The following is a 15,862-nucleotide window of genomic DNA, read 5'->3' as shown; positions in this document are numbered from 1 at the left end:
CATGCATTTGATTTTCATTTTATTCAGCTGTCAATTTTCTGACCCAATGTTTAACAGTCTCTATCAAATTACAATTAATTATTTTATGTTATTGTGAAAGTTGGTTCCAATTATTTTGCGACATTGGCAATTTATGTTTCTTTTACTGATTCACCCTCCTCCACCGCTGATAGATCCTTGCTCTGTGTTGAGTCCGCTGATATTGGTAAGGATGGCAGTCGAGGTGCTACATTTAGCCTCAGGATGCCATTCCTTGGTCAAAGGGCTGGTTCAGTTACCAGCTTCCAAGGCTTTTCCACTGGTAATGCCGAAGACGACCACTGGGCGGTGTGTGAAAGTCACCTGGGGGGCTTGCCAGCTTCTCTTGTCTCTTCATATAGAAGTGGTCAACATCTATTTCTCCAGTCTGAGGTCAGAAACTTGTTGTATAGGTAATCATGGCCATGAAGCCACATTCTGCCACATTGTAATGCACTGGAGCACTCCTCTGCTGCCATTTTAGGGCCTTGAATTACAGGAAAATTGAGGGTGTCAAAGAGCATAGGTTCCAAATAGTAAGACAAATGTTAAGATCCAACTGCAGATGTCCCATGCTCAAACCCAGTGTTGAGTCCCAGCCAGTGATTGGGGCATTACAATTGGCTTCAGCATTCCTGAGCAAGAGATGGCATAGTGGTTAGCACTGTTGCCTCACAGCGCCAGAGACCCGGGTTCGAATCCGGCCTCGGGCGACTTTCTGTGTGGAGTTTGCACATTCTCCCTGTGTTTGCGTGGGTTTTCTCCGGGTGCTCCGGTTTCCTCCCACAGTCCAAAGATGTGCGGGTTAGGTTGATTGGCTATGATAAATTGACCCTTAGTGTTAGGGGGATTAAATATGTGGGGTTACGGGGATCGGGTGGGATATGTGTCGGTGCAGGCTCGATGGGCCAAAATGGCCTCTCTCTGCACTGTGGGGTTTCTGTGATTTTGTGATCTTCACTGATCCTTTTCCAGTGACTCCAACTGGAAAGCCATTTGTGACATTAGCTGATACTGTCTAAGTGAGTGAGACATGGCCGCTTGTGAAAGGTTATGGAACTATAAGAGAGATTTTCTGCTTTTGTGCTCCCAGCAGACTACTGAATGGAAAATCATGAGCTTACAATGTGCAGTTTCCTGATATATGCTCCCACCATGTGCCAAAGCAGAAAATCACCCCATTACTCCAGCACCACAGGACTTTTTACTGCGCTAAAGGCGCTGTATAAATGCAAGTCGTTGTTGTTGTTGTTGTTGTTGTAAGGGAGCACCTGCGGAAGAAAAAATTGGGAAAGAAAAATGGAATTAAGAAGAGATTCTTCAAAATGCCCAGGGCGTTATTAGGCATTTCATTCCACTGTTGTTTTCTTTAGGTTCTGACCAAGTCATTCGCCTGTTATCTCATTGGAAACAATGAAGAATGTACAGTGGTTGTGACTGTTACGGAACACATTTACTTTCCCTTGTTCTGAGATATAAAAGTGCATAGTCATGCAAGTGTTTCAAAATAAGCTGTCATAGATTAAAAAACCCCACAAAGTTTAGGGTTGGACCTCGAAGCACAAAGAAGGAAGTTTCATTGAATAGAAGATAGGAGCAGGAGTAGGCCATTCGGCCCCGTCGAGCCTGCTCCGCCATTCAATGCGATCATGGCTGATCATCCAAATTCAGTACCCTGTCCCTGTTTTCTCTCCATATCCCTTGATCCCTTTAGCCTTAAGAAATATATCTAACTCCTTCTTGAATATATTTAATGAATTGGCCTCAACTGCCTTCTGTGGTAGAGAATTCCACAGGTTCACCACTCTCTGGGTGAAGAAATTCCTCCTCATCTCTGTCCTAAATGGCTTACCCCTTATCCTTAGACTGTGACCCCTGGTTCTGGACTCCCCGACCATCGTTGGAAAAATTGGTTTCACACAGAGGGTTCTCGGAGAATGGAATTTATCACAAGTGGCTAATGATCAGCCATGATCTTATTGAATGGCGGAGCAGGCTCGAGTGGCTGTATGGCCTACTCCTGCTCTTACTTCTTATGTTCTTATGTTAAAGGGAGTTAGACACAAGATTTAATAGGGGGTTAGTTAAACACCTGAAGAAACAATATTGAAGGTTATGGGGAAAGAGCAGGGAATCAAGATAATAATAGATAGCTTCAACAACAACAACTTTAATGTAGTAAAACGTTCCAAGGCACTTCACGGGAGTATTATCAAACAAAATTTGACACTGAGCCACATGAGGAGATATTAGGACAGATGACCAAAAGCTTGGTCAAAGAAGTAGGTTTTAAGGAGAGTCTTAAAGGAGGAGAGAGAGAGGTAGAGAAGCAGAGATGCTTAGGGAGGGAATTCCAGAGCTTAGTGCCTAGGCAGCTGAAGGCATAAACGACAGTGCCGGGGCAATTAAAATCGGTGAAGCACAAGAGGCCAGAATTGGAGGAGCGCACGGAGATCTCAGTTGGTTGTAGGGCTGGAGGAGGCTTCAGAGATAAGGAGGGGCAAGGCCATGCAGGGATTTGAAAACAAGGATGGGAATTTTACAATCCAGATAACAGTCAGACTAGGAACATGGGAACAGGAGTAGGCTTGTCTGCCCCTTGAGCCTGCTCCACCATCCAACTAGATCATGGCTGATTTGTACCTCAACTCCATCTACCCGCCTTAACTCCATGTGCCTTGATTCCCTTATCTAAGAAAAATCCATCGATCTCAGTCTTGAACGCTCCAATTTTCCCAGCAGCCACGGCCTTTTGGGGGGAGGGGGGGATTCCAGACTAGACGGAATGGTCTTCTTCAATGCTGAAACTTTTATGAAGCAAGAAAAAAAATCCTAAAGGGCCCTTAAATGGTTAAGTAATTAGTGGCCTATTCGTAGAATAGATGGAACTCAGAATTATAAACAGAAAATGCTGGAAAATGTTACCCACCATTTGTTTTACAGATACTCACGGAAATGCAGCACATTTCCAGGATTTTTTGATCATGATATAGTTCTGGGTTTGGCTTTGATGAAAAAAGCTTTTTTTTCAAAAAAAAAATGAGAGGAGAAATCGTGCAAAGAAATATGAAGCACTCTGTGTTTTTGGTGCTTAGTTATTAAATCATTTAAGCTGTAATATCTACTCCACCTTGTACAGTAATTATTAAAAAATGCATTGGTATGTTTCTGTGCCAGCATAGAAGAGCGGCCTTTGATCATCAGCGGAACTGTTTCTAATATGTTTTGCTGTTTGTAAAGTTTCTGGAAGACTGAATAGAATTGGAACAAGAAACAAGTTGCTGTGCCCATTTAGTTCAGTAAACTAAGCGGATTAATATGATTAATGCCACTTTCTCGAAAAAAGGGTACAAGTTTCTACACAGCAACTCAGCAGTGATCTTGCTTCACTGTTTGTCATAACATGTACCTATTTTGACAATATATTTTTCTTTCGACAAGAACGGTGGCATAGTGGTTAGCACTGTTGCCTCACAGCGCCAGGGACCCAGGTTCGAATCCGGCCTCGGGTGACTGTGTGGAGTTTGCACATTCTCCCCGTGTTTGCGTGGGTTTCCTCCGGGTGCTCCGGTTTCCTCCCACAGTCCAAAGATGTGCGGGTTAGGTTGATTGGCTATGATAAATTGACCCTTAGTGTTAGGGGGATGAAATACGTGGGGTTACGGGGATAGGGTGGGATATGTCGGTGCAGGCTCGATGGGCCGAAATGGCCTCTATCTGCACTGTGGGGTTTCTGAGATTCTGAGAACATTTAAATATGCAGCATCTGAAGAATGTGTTTGCTTTAGTCATTACAAAAAACAATTCATGGAAAGGAAATGGTTCATTTAAAGCAAGCTAAATTTCAGTAGTTAACAAATTCCTTATTACATTACTCACACATCTTTCCATTCAATTTACTGAAAGCCTCCCAACTGTTTATTATTTCTCTGGTCAGAGCACTCCGTGCCCGCTTGTTCAGACCACCTGGGTTACCGTGACATAGTCTGCCTTGACCAGGATTCTGGGTAGAAAAAAAATAGATATGATGATTTATGGAGTGGAATTTTCCTGCGTTGGCGTTAAGGGGTGATAAGTCAACCAAAAGCTCCCGAATGAAGCCCGCCATTTTATTCCTGTTATTAATATGGTCTTACGAGAAGCTGGTTTTACATCGACTGATTTTGCAGGTCATAGTTTACCCACAATTCTTTATTATTTCAGTGTATTTGTATGTGTTTTTTAATTCAAAATGAACTGAGTGATCAAAGCCAAATTGCACTAATTCAATCTCAAGCAGTGCTCATACATACTAATGTCACTTTATTTACATGTCTGATGCGCAGCTCAATATATTTCAACATAAGAATCCAGAACTGATTTGTATGACAGCTAAAGTACTGGCATAAACTACATTTGGTTTTGTGTTTTGCTACTGTGCCTTTGTATAAAAATCAACAGCATTTGAAATTATTTGATTGTATGTGAAGCACCTCGGATGTTTGAAAGATCTGAATTGGTACTTTATTAAGACAGGATTTTTTTTAACGTGGATTTGATTATTCCTATTAACGGATTGGTTAGGCTTAGGAAACATGACATTGTGCCATCTAATAACTGAATAGTAAAGGCTAGATAATTGTCTACAACAGCACATGAGTTTGAGAAGGTAAAAAGAAAGACTTGCATTTATGTAGCGCCTTTCACGACCACTGGACGTCTCGAAGCGCTTTACAGCCAATGAAGTACTTTTGAAGTGGAGTCACTGTTGTAATATAGGAAACGTGGTAGCTAATTTGCGCACAGCAAGTACCGCAGGTACCAGGGAAATTACTGAAAACCTATACTGCTAAAATCTACCACTTATCACAATAAAAATAAGGTACAGGTTGAACCCCGGTAATCCGGCACCCGACGGTCCGGCACCTTCAGTGGTCCGGCACGAATTGAAACCGGCGGTCTTTAGTTTGCGGAGCAGCCGCTCAGCGGCGCCACCGTTTCCCGCGATATAAACAAACATAATGGCCCAGAACTTGCGGCAGAGCGGGGTATAAAAGTCCCCAGAGACCAGGTAAGGCCTCACAGCGTCGGTGGGAATCCTGAGCGGCAGAGCGGGGTATAAAAGTCCCCAGAGACCAGGTAAGGCCTCACAGCGTCGGTGGGAATCCTGAGCGGCAGAGCGGGGTATAAAAGCCCCAGAGACCAGGTAAGGCCTCACAGCGTCGGTGGGAAACCTGAGCGGCAGAGCGGGGTATAAAAGTCCCCAGAGACCAGGTAAGGTTTACCAGTCTCCAGTCTCTGAACTCGGAGGGAAGGAGAGAGGTAAAAAGTAATCCAAGTGTGACGTCACCAGAAAGCGGGTAAGTGATTGGTTGGTGAGTATTTCTCCACTTTAAGCTTAAATCTCTTTGGTTTATAGTTTCTAAGGTGTGATATACACCATCTAGAATCGGGGCAGAGGATATTTAAGAATAATATTAATAAATTTAATTAATTACATAGAATGGGAGATCAGGCGATGTGTTGCTGCTGCAATATGTGGGAGCTGGTGAACACCATTGATGCTCACGGTGATCACATTTGCAGTAAGTGTTGGCTGCTCGAGGAACTCCGGCTCCATGTTGAAGAGCTGGAGACCGAGCTTCAAACACTGAGACACATCAGGGAGGGGGAGAGTTACCTGGACTCTGTGTATCACGAGGTAGTCACACCAATTAGATTAATTAATTCAGATGTAGTCCATGGCCAGGGTCAGGATGGTGTGACTAGAAGTGAGGCAGGTACGGGGATCCAGGAGGTAGTGTTGGAGGAGCCGCAGCCCTTGCACTTGTCCAACAGGTTTGAGGCTCTTACTCCCTGTGGGGACAGGAGCAGGGACTGCAGGGAGGATGAGCAACCTGGCCACAGCACCATGGAGCAGGGGGCCATTCAAGTGGGGGGAGTTAAAAGAAATGTTGTAGTGGTAGGGGATAGTATCGTTAGGGGGATAGATAGAGTTCTTTGCAGCCGAGATCGAGAGTCCCGAAGGCTGTGTTGCCTGCCCGGTGCCAGGGTTAAGGACATCTCCTCTGGACTGGAGAGAAACTTGGAGTGGGAGGGGGAGGATCCAGTTGTCGTGGTCCATGTTGGTACCAACGACATAGATAGGACAAGGAAGGAGGTTCTGCTGAGGGAGTTTGAGCAGCTAGGGGCCAAATTAAAAAGCAGAACCACAAGGGTAATATTACCTGAGCCACGAGCGAATTTGGCTAGGACAAATAAAATTACAGAGTTAAATGCGTGGCTCAAAGACTGGTGTGGGAGAAATGGGTTTTGCTTCCTGGGACACTGGCACCAGTACTGGGGCAGGAGGGAGCTGTTCCGTTGGGACGGGCTTCACTTGGCCAGTGCTGGGACTAGAGTCCTGGTGGATCATATAACTAGGACTGTAGAGAGGGCTTTAAACTAACTAGTGGGGGGGAGGTTCCTAGAGAGCAAATAATAAAAATGACAACAGAGAAGGTAATAGACTTAGGTAGCAGTGGGGAAATTAAAAACCAGAGCGTGTCAGGAAGGGGCAGAAGGTATGGAGTAAAAGGTAAAGTAATAAAAAGGGCAAAAGCAGGAACTAAGTGTCACAAAACATCTTTGAAAATTCTCTATCTGAATGCACGTAGCATTCGTAACAAAATAGATGAGTTAATGGCACAAATAACTACATATGGGTATGATCTTGTGGCCATTACAGAAACATGGCTGCAGGGTGACAATGCCTGGGAATTAAACATACCAGGTTATTTAACGATCAGGAAGGACAGGCAGGAAGGAAGGGGAGGTGGGGTGGCTATGTTAATAAAGGAAGGAATCACTGTAATACAGAGAAATGATATTGGGTCAAAAGATCAGGATAATGAAACAATTTGGGTGGAGGTAAGGAATAATAAGGGGAAAAAAACACTAGTGGGCGTAGTCTATAGGCCTCCGAACAGTGGCAACTCTGTTGGACGGAGTATCAATCAGGGAATAGTTGAGGCTTGTAATAAGGGAACATCTATAATTATGGGGGATTTCAACTATCATATTAATTGGACAAATCAAATTGGGCAGAGCAGCCTTGAGGATGAGTTCATTGAGTGTATTAGGGATGGGTTTCTTGAGCAGTATGTAACTGAACCGACCAGGGGGCAGACAACCTTAGATCTGGTCCTGTGTAACGAGACGGGATTAATTAAAAATGTCCTAGTAAAGGATCCCCTTGGAATGAGTGACCATAACATGGTTGAATTCCATATTCAATTAGAGGGTGAGAAGGTTGGATCTCAAACAAGCGTGCTAAGCTTGAATAAAGGTATGAGAGCGGAATTGAGTAGAGTGGATTGGGAAAATAGATTAAAGGGTAAGACGATACATGATCAGTGGTGTACATTCAAGGAGTTATTTTACAACTTCCAAAAAATATATATTCCACTGAGAAGAAAAGGGTGTAAAAGAAAAGACAGCCATCCATGGCTAAGTAAAGAAATTAAGGATAGTATTCGACTAAAAACAAGGGCATATAAGGTAGCCAAATCTAGTGGGAGGATAGAGGATTGGGAAAACTTTAAAAGACAGCAAAAAATAACAAAAAGATTGATTAAGAAAGGGAAGATAGATTATGAAAGTAAATTAGCAAAAAATATAAAAACAGATAGTAAGAGTTTTTATAGTTATATAAAAAGAAAAAGGGTGGCTAAAGTAAATGTTGGTCCCTTAGAGGATGAGACCGGGAAATTAATGGTGGGAAATATGGAGATGGCAAAAACACTGAATGAATATTTTGTATCAGTCTTTACAGTAGAAGACACTAAGAATATCCCAACACTGGACAAACAGGGGGCTAAAGGGGGGGAGGAGCTAAACACGATCAAAATCACTAAGGAAGTGGTACTCGGTAAAATAATGGGACTCAAGGCGGATAAATCACCTGGACCTGATGGCTTACATCCTAGGGTCCAGAGGGAAGTGGCGGTAGGGATTGTGGATGCATTGGTAATAATTTTCCAAAACTCCCTGGACTCGGCAAAGGTCCCGGCAGACTGGAAAACTGCTAATGTAACACCCTTATTTAAAAAGGGCAGTAGACAGAAGGCTGGAAACTATAGACCGGTTAGCCTAACATCTGTGGTAGGTAAAATTTTGGAGTCCATTATTAAGGAGACAGTAACAGGACATTTGGATAATCATAATTTAATAGGACAAAGTCAGCATGGTTTTATGAAGGGGAAGTCATGTTTGACAAATTTGCTGGAGTTCTTTGAGGAAGTAACGTATAGGGTGGATAAAGGGGAACCAGTGGACGTAGTGTATTTAGACTTCCAAAAGGCATTTGACAAGGTGCCACACAAAAGATTATTGCTGAAGATAAAAAATCACGGGATTGGGGGTAATATTCTGGCATGGATAGAGGATTGGCTAACTAACAGAAGGCAGAGAGTTGGGATAAATGGTTCATTCTCAGACTGGCAATCAGTAACTAGTGGTGTTCCGCAGGGGTCAGTGCTGGGTCCCCAACTCTTTACAATCTATATTAACGATTTGGAGGAGGGGACCGAGTGTAACATATCAAAGTTTGCAGATGATACTAAGATGGGAGGGAAAGTAGTGAGTGTGGAGGACATAAAAAACCTGCAAGGGGACATCGACAGGCTAAGTAAGTGGGCAGAGATTTGGCAGATGGAATACAATACTGGAAAGTGTGAGGTTATGCACTTTGGCAGGAAAAATTGTAGAGCAAGTTATTATCTTAATGGCAAGAAACTGGAAAGTACTGAAGTACAAAGGGATCTGGGGGTCCTGGTGCACGAAACTCAAAAGGTTAGTATGCAGGTGCAGCAAGTGATTAAGAAGGCCAATGGAATGTTGGCTTTCATTGCTAGGGGGATAGAATATAAAAATAGGGAGGTATTGCTTCAGTTGTACAAGGTATTGGTGAGGCCGCACCTGGAATACTGCGTACAGTTTTGGTGTCCATACTTAACAAAAGACATACTTGCTCTCGAGTCAGTACAAAGAAGGTTCACTCGGTTAATCCCGGGGATGAGGGGATGGACATATGAGGAGAGGTTGAGTAGATTGGGACTCTACTCATTGGAGTTCAGAAGAATGAGAGGCGATCTTATTGAAACATATAAGATTGTGAAGGGGTCGGATCGGGTGGATGCGGGGAAGATGTTCCCGATGATGGGTGAAACTAGAACTAGGGGGCATAGTCTTAGAATAAGGGGCTGCTCTTTCAAAACTGAGATGAGGAGGAACTACTTCACTCAGAGGGTGGTAGGTCCATGGAATATGCTGCCCCAAAAAGCTGTAGAAGCTACATCATTACATAAATTTAAAACAGAAATAGACAGTTTCCTAGAAGTAAAGGGAACTAAGGGTTACGGGGAGCGGGCAGGAATTTGGACATGAGTCTAGGTTCGGATCGGTCATGGCCCTGTGGGTAGCGGAGCGGGCCCAGGGGCCGTGTAGCCTGATCCTGCTCCTATTTCGTGTGTCAAATTCTGTTAGATTCAGGAGATGGTTCTGTGATAGTGGATTGGCGGTTAGGATCAGATCAGCCATGATCTTATTGAATGGCGGAGCAGGCTCGAGGGGCCGATTGGCCTACTCCTGCTCCTATTTCTTATGTTCTTATGTTCTTATGTTAACTTGGCGTCGGGGGCTTGCCGCACGTGCAAGCCCCCGATCTGCACTCACCCTGCGCGCTGACATCTGAAGCCCAGGCCTGCTTGCATTTCCTGTCACAGGCCCGGTTCAGATGTCAGCGCGCAGTGCTTACCTGATCCAGCGGCGTAGTTAGTGCGATGTGCCGGCTGGGATCAGGTGAGCACTGTACAACCAATCAGGGGAGGGGAAGGTTCATTCATGAGTTTGAGAGTAAGAACTGTCAAACTCATGAAAACTACGGGGGCCCAAAACACTATTTAAACTTTAAATAAAAATTTAAAAAAACATCCCAATCATGAAATGAAGTATAAATAAGTTTAAAAAAACAATTTAAACAATAATTTTTTTTTTTTGAAAAAAATATATTTTTAATAAAAAGGGTCTAAAACTAAACTTACCTTATTGTAGATTCTTTAAAATAATAAACCTGTGGGAATTTTTTTTCTAAATTACACTAAAACACCACTTACCTGTAAAAATAAATACTTACGTGTGCTTTTTACAAGCGTAAAGACCGGAGGCCTTTAGACATGCGCAAATCCCCCAAAACAGAGGAAATCCAAGACGCACGCGCTGCCCCCTACAGCGCACGCGCTAGCCTCTTCACCTCTTGGGTTAGAGGAAAGGAAATGCCGGTTTTCAGCGCATGTGCTGTGCATGCTGAAAACCGGCATTTCCTCCAGCCAGACGCGTGAGTACCCCTTCCGTACTCACGCGTTTGGGGAGGAATTACTGCCCCAATATTGTACCTAATATTGTTATTTTAGGTGTTATTTACCTAACCTTCAGTGGTTCGGAATTTTCAATGGTCCGGCACCGGCCTTGTCCCGAGGGTGCCGGATTACCAGGGTCCAACCTGTAGTAGGTTTACTTCTTTTCGATGTAGATGGTTTCATTTCCTATCTCCCAATTAATTAGATCTTCAAAATACAATACAGCTATAATACAACGATGACAGCAATCCTGCTGGGGAGTGCTGTACAACTAATCATTGCTTTGCACTGTCCATCAGATTGACCGTAGGAGGTTGGATGCCATTTAGGATCTTTGCATTTAGTTTACATTTCTCATCCAAGATCAAAATATCTTGCCAACCTTCCTGTTCCCCAATGATAATAAACAAAAGCCAACCTGTTTTTATATGTTATTTTTATATTAGTGTTTCAATATGTTCAATTATCAGGGTGTTCATTCCAGAGGATCTGGCTGAATTGACATGAAAAAAATTGAAAGGAACCAGACACACGAGCTTCTCCACTGAGCTGTACAGACCAAGAAAATCTCCGATTCTATCCTTAATCTCAATAGGATGACAAAGTTGGGCTCAGTGCCCTGAAGTTAGGAGGAGAAAACTGGTCAAGATTTGTACTCCTGAACACTATTCAGGCTAGAAATACACATGTGTGACTGCTGCATAAAGAGAGGATCAAGTTTCGCTCGACTGTCCCCAACAATGGACTAGCCAGCCAACAGTCCATGTCAGGATTCACACATGGATAATGATCACATGGACAAGATACCAGAGGCCAACTGCCAGACAAGGGACCCCTGTGAAGGCTTCAGGAGAGGAGGGAAGTGGAACAAAATAACAAAAGAAAAGCAAGTTCAATGGTTAAAATCTTATGTGGTGCTTTTTTCTACCACTAGATGTCTCTATTTTGACTTATAAATCTTCTGCATTGGCAAAGAGCACCGAGTCTGTTTTAGGTGACCTTTCATTCTTTCAATACCTGTGAGCACTGATTATCCTTTGCAATTTTAGAAGACACACAATTTTTTTTTAATTGAATTAAATATTGTTACAGGAAACTTTGTGATATCCGGCACCAACGGAACCGGCGTGTTGCCGATCTATCAAAACTGCCGGACATACAAAGTTAATGTTGAAGCATACGGAGGTTTTCATCTCCGTATCTGACAACAAACACTGTTGCTTAGCAACAGCTTCTAAAGAACCGGCTGCAGCTGCAAGCGTCTCTAGCTGAAGCTGTTGCTATAGCTACAGACCTTGCAGTGGCTGACTGGGAATAAAAAAGAACGAGATCTAAAAAAACTTACAGAAAATGGCTCCTGATTTTTGCCGTTAGATTGAGTGTTCCGGACATACAACCTCCGGATAAACCAAAGTTTCCTGTATCTTGTTAAGTTCTTTAAGGTGTCATGCAGAACTACTACGAAAGCTATTGAAGGGATAAGAAATTGAGAGACATCTCTTTGGCAAGATTTAGTCAGGCTTTACTGTTACAATAACAAATTCACTCATTGGTGAACTGGTCTTAAAAAGCAACAACAATGAGGAGGCAATGAGTTTAGCCAGAGGTGACATGGGTAACAATCTGCCCTGCCAAGACAGAGGCTATGGTGGGGGGGGTTAACCTGGAGGACTGCGTGGGTTTGGGTGCGGGGTTAAAACTGGCAAAAATGCGAGCGCGTCAGGAAGCCACTTCCAACCCGCCGACTTCCATGTTGAATTTGAGCGCATTAAGCTGCTTGCGCGGAACCCCCTTGGGAGAGGCGGGTTGCCTATTATATTAACATATGCTAATCGCTCATTTAGAGCGATATTTACACTCCCTTTCAAATTTAACGTTGCATCCATGGGTTGCTCGGGCCTCCTGAAACTCGCCAGTGAAAGCAAGGCGAGAACACAATGCAATTGAGGGGGCTGAATCAAACTCCCGGAAACACTGCAATAAATACTCAGTACTCACAGCTGCTTTCTTACCTCCTCATGGGAAAGGGTTTGTTCACAGTACTTTTGCTGAGAGTTTACTTTCTACACTTCGGAGGTTTTATGAATCACAACAGGATGGGTGACACTTTGGCTGCCTTCGTTTGGACCTCGGACGAGGACCAATGTGACCAGCACCGGCAGCAGCCTGTTCTTAAGAGACCTGCAGAGAAGGCAGCAGCAGAGAGGCCAGCAGCAGAGGGGTGCAGCTCACAGGGGGCACTGCCCACGACACAGGGTGTACAGGCAGAGGCTGAGTTTCCTTGACATGTCCGAACAGCAGTATTTCAGGGGGTGCAGGTTGCTGCGTCAAGTGGTGGCAGACATCTGCAGTCTGCTAGAAGACGACCTGCTCCCAGCTGGACCTGGTGGCCACGTGTTACCAATGGCTGTCAGAGTCACCATCGCCCTCAACATTTTAGCCTCTGGATCCTTCCAGGGCTCTGCCGGAGACTTATCCGGGATTTCCTGGTTGGCGGCCCACAAATCCATAAGACAGGTGACTGATGCTTTGTTTGCCAGGGCCGGCAATTAAGTGACGTTCGCCTGCTATGACGTCAGTCAGAATGAGCAGTCGCGCAGGTTTGCATCTCTGGTTGGCTTCTCACAGATACAGGGCGTATTCAATTGCACACACATGGCAATCCGGGCACCCCCAGTTCAACCAGGAGTATTAGTCAACCACAAGGGCTTCCACTCCATCAATGCGCAGCTGGTGTGCAATCACAGAAAGATCTTTATGCAGATGTGCAGAAGATTCTCAGGGAGATAGACAGTTTCCTAGCAGATAAGGGAATTAGGGGTTACGGGGAGAGGGCAAGGAAGTGGATGTGAGTCTAGATTCGGATCAGCCATGATCCTATTGAATGGCGGAGCAAGCCCGAGGGGCCGTATGGCCTACTCCTGCTCCTACTTCTTATGGAGCTGCCATGATGCTTTCATCTCGTAGTATAAGCTGCAAGCAGATTTAAGAGGTGGCTGCTAGGAGACAAAAGATACCCACTTCAAACTTGGCTGATGACATCCATCAGAAACCCGAACAATGAAGCGCAACAGCTCTACAATGAATGCCATACGACCACCAGATGTGTGATTGAACAAGCCATCGGCATGCTGAAGATGCGCTTCAGGTGCCTAAACAGATCTGGAGGCGCCCTTCAGTACGCACCAGCCAGGGTGACTAGGTTGGTCATGGTGTGCTGCGCTCTGCACAATATTGCACAGCAGCGAGGTGTGGACCTGCAGGAGGAACAAAGCGCAGAGCTCAGATCTTCCTCAGATGATTCAGAGGAGAAGGAAGACAAGGAAGACAAGGAACAGAAGGTGATGAGGGCAATGCACCACCAGCTGTTCACATTGCTGCCAGCGATGCCCTTATTAATTGCACATCCCCCCATCGGTCCCCATAAATTCCTGTCTTCCCATTTAAGTTAAAATGCGACTTGCCTCCCAGCAACCAAGAACGGACAAGATGGAAAAGTGGTGCAAAATTTATGTGCTTTAACTAAACAGCAGAAACATAACAACATAACATTTTCTCACACACTCACGTGCATAACCTGGTGCAACTACAAAGCTTTCCTCTTCCTTTTCCTTCCGCTTCTACGTGGTGCAACCCCTGTGGCTTCAGCAGAGGTAGAGGCAGGCTGCTCAGATCCCTGCTCCGAGTGCTGAGATGCTCTTGGCTGATGACCTCTGGGTTTTGGAGCTCGTGAGGGCCCCGCCAAAGACTGCTCCACCTGCACCTGTGCAGGGGCAGACTTGGCCATCGGGAGACGAGGCAGCATGTCGGATACTGACTGAGTAGGGAGGGGGCAACGGGTGAGAAGTGAAAGTGCTTTAAGTGGAGTCCCCACTTCCATGTCCACTTTCACCATCATCCCTCTCATGGCCCAGCCACATTTCATTGCTACCACTGTGCTGGAGAGCACTTTGGCGCAGATCAGTGCGGCGCTGTAAGGCCAAGCCTATGGTATCTGTCATCCTATTTAAGGTAGCAGACTTGTTGTCATCCAGAGTCTGTATGGCCATGGTCAAGTCATGCATGGACTCATTTGATTGCAGTGTTTGATGTTCCACAGAGCTGGCCACTCTATCCATGGAAGAACACATCATTGCAATGCCCTGCAACATCAACCCACGCACGCTTGAGGCGGCATCCTCCATTCTCTCTGCAATTGTGGTGAGTGGGATTGCTAGGCCTGTCAGTGCATCGTACATTCTGTGCTGCTGCTCAATGATTCTCCTTTTCATCGATGGTCCCCCGGGGTTCTGCATCTGCGCCCAGCTGAGCAGAGCTTGGAGCGGGCTGGTACCCTCCGATGCGGACTCTCTACAGCCGTCCCTACCACCACCATCTGCTCTTTTTCACTTGTGAAGTGTGAACCAACAGGTGAAAACCCAACTATCTGTCTAACTGTTTCCACTGAAGTGCGAGTATCTGAGCCGGTGCATGGGCTGCATGAGTCCTGTGACGGTGCAGCCTCAGAAGGCATCAGTTCCTCTGAGGACTCGTTGTCCGCGACCTCCAGTGACTGCTGCTGCGTGCGTGAAGGCCCTGTCGGAGATAAAAAGACATGAATTAGCACTGGCAAGGTAAGAATGTTGCAACTTATCACTATGAAGATGATCATATTTCATTCGCTGTTGAAATGAAGTCAACATGACTGAGTGCTGTATGACATGTGGGCCGGTGATATTTCATTGTGTCACCAGGTAGCTGGGAGGTCCCCATCTCCGATGGTCATGGACGCTGAAACTCCACTGATCACCAGCACCTCCTCCTCAGCATTTGTGAGCGGGGAAGTGTGTGGAGGGCCAGCTTCGGTTCTCCCCCTCTCCCTCCTGTTCTGTGCTCTTTTCTCCGGCAACAAGGGAAAGAACAGACCTACGAGTGACTGTAATGGCATGTGTTGACCCGATGGCTGCAGTGCATTTGGTGAGGGTGACTATGAAGGAGAGGCATGACAAACCAAAGAAATCATTGTGCACTTCAGGAAGTCTAAAGGCGGAAGTCACACCCCCATCCACATCAATGGGGCTGTGGTGGAAAGGGTGGACAGCTTTAAGTTCCTCGGAGTCCACATCACGGAAGACCTCTCCTGGTCCCTCAATACCTCCTCTCTGGTGAAGAAGGCCCAGCAGCGCCTATATTTCCTAAGGAGGCTGAAGGGATGTAACCTGTCACCCCTGATCCTCTCTAACTTTTACCGCTGCACAATAGAGAGCATCCTGACAAACTGTATCACAGTATGGTATGGCAGCTGTAGCTACTATGACCGGAAAGCCCTGCAGCGGGTAGTCAAAACTGCCCAACGCATTACCGGCACCCGGTTACCGACCATAGAGCACATATACCAGAAACGCTGTTTACGGAGGTCATGGTCCATCATCAAAGACCCTACCCACCCCAGCCACAGTCTGTTCACCCTCCTGCCATCTGGGAGACGC

General features: G+C 45.4%; 1 protein-coding gene across 6 annotated transcripts in view; it reads left to right on the top strand.

The window, feature by feature from the left end:
* Window positions 1-15,862, top strand: part of astn2 (astrotactin 2) — a 1,941,856-nt gene that overhangs the window by 1,611,256 nt on the left and 314,738 nt on the right. The window lies entirely within an intron of this gene.

This window comes from Somniosus microcephalus, chromosome 23 (assembly GCF_052327205.1).
Source record: "Somniosus microcephalus isolate GS21.2 chromosome 23, FLI_Smic_1.0, whole genome shotgun sequence".
Lineage (NCBI taxonomy): Eukaryota > Metazoa > Chordata > Chondrichthyes > Squaliformes > Somniosidae > Somniosus > Somniosus microcephalus.
The sequence above is the reverse complement of the archived record's forward strand: the minus strand, read 5'-3'. Positions and strand labels throughout refer to the sequence as shown.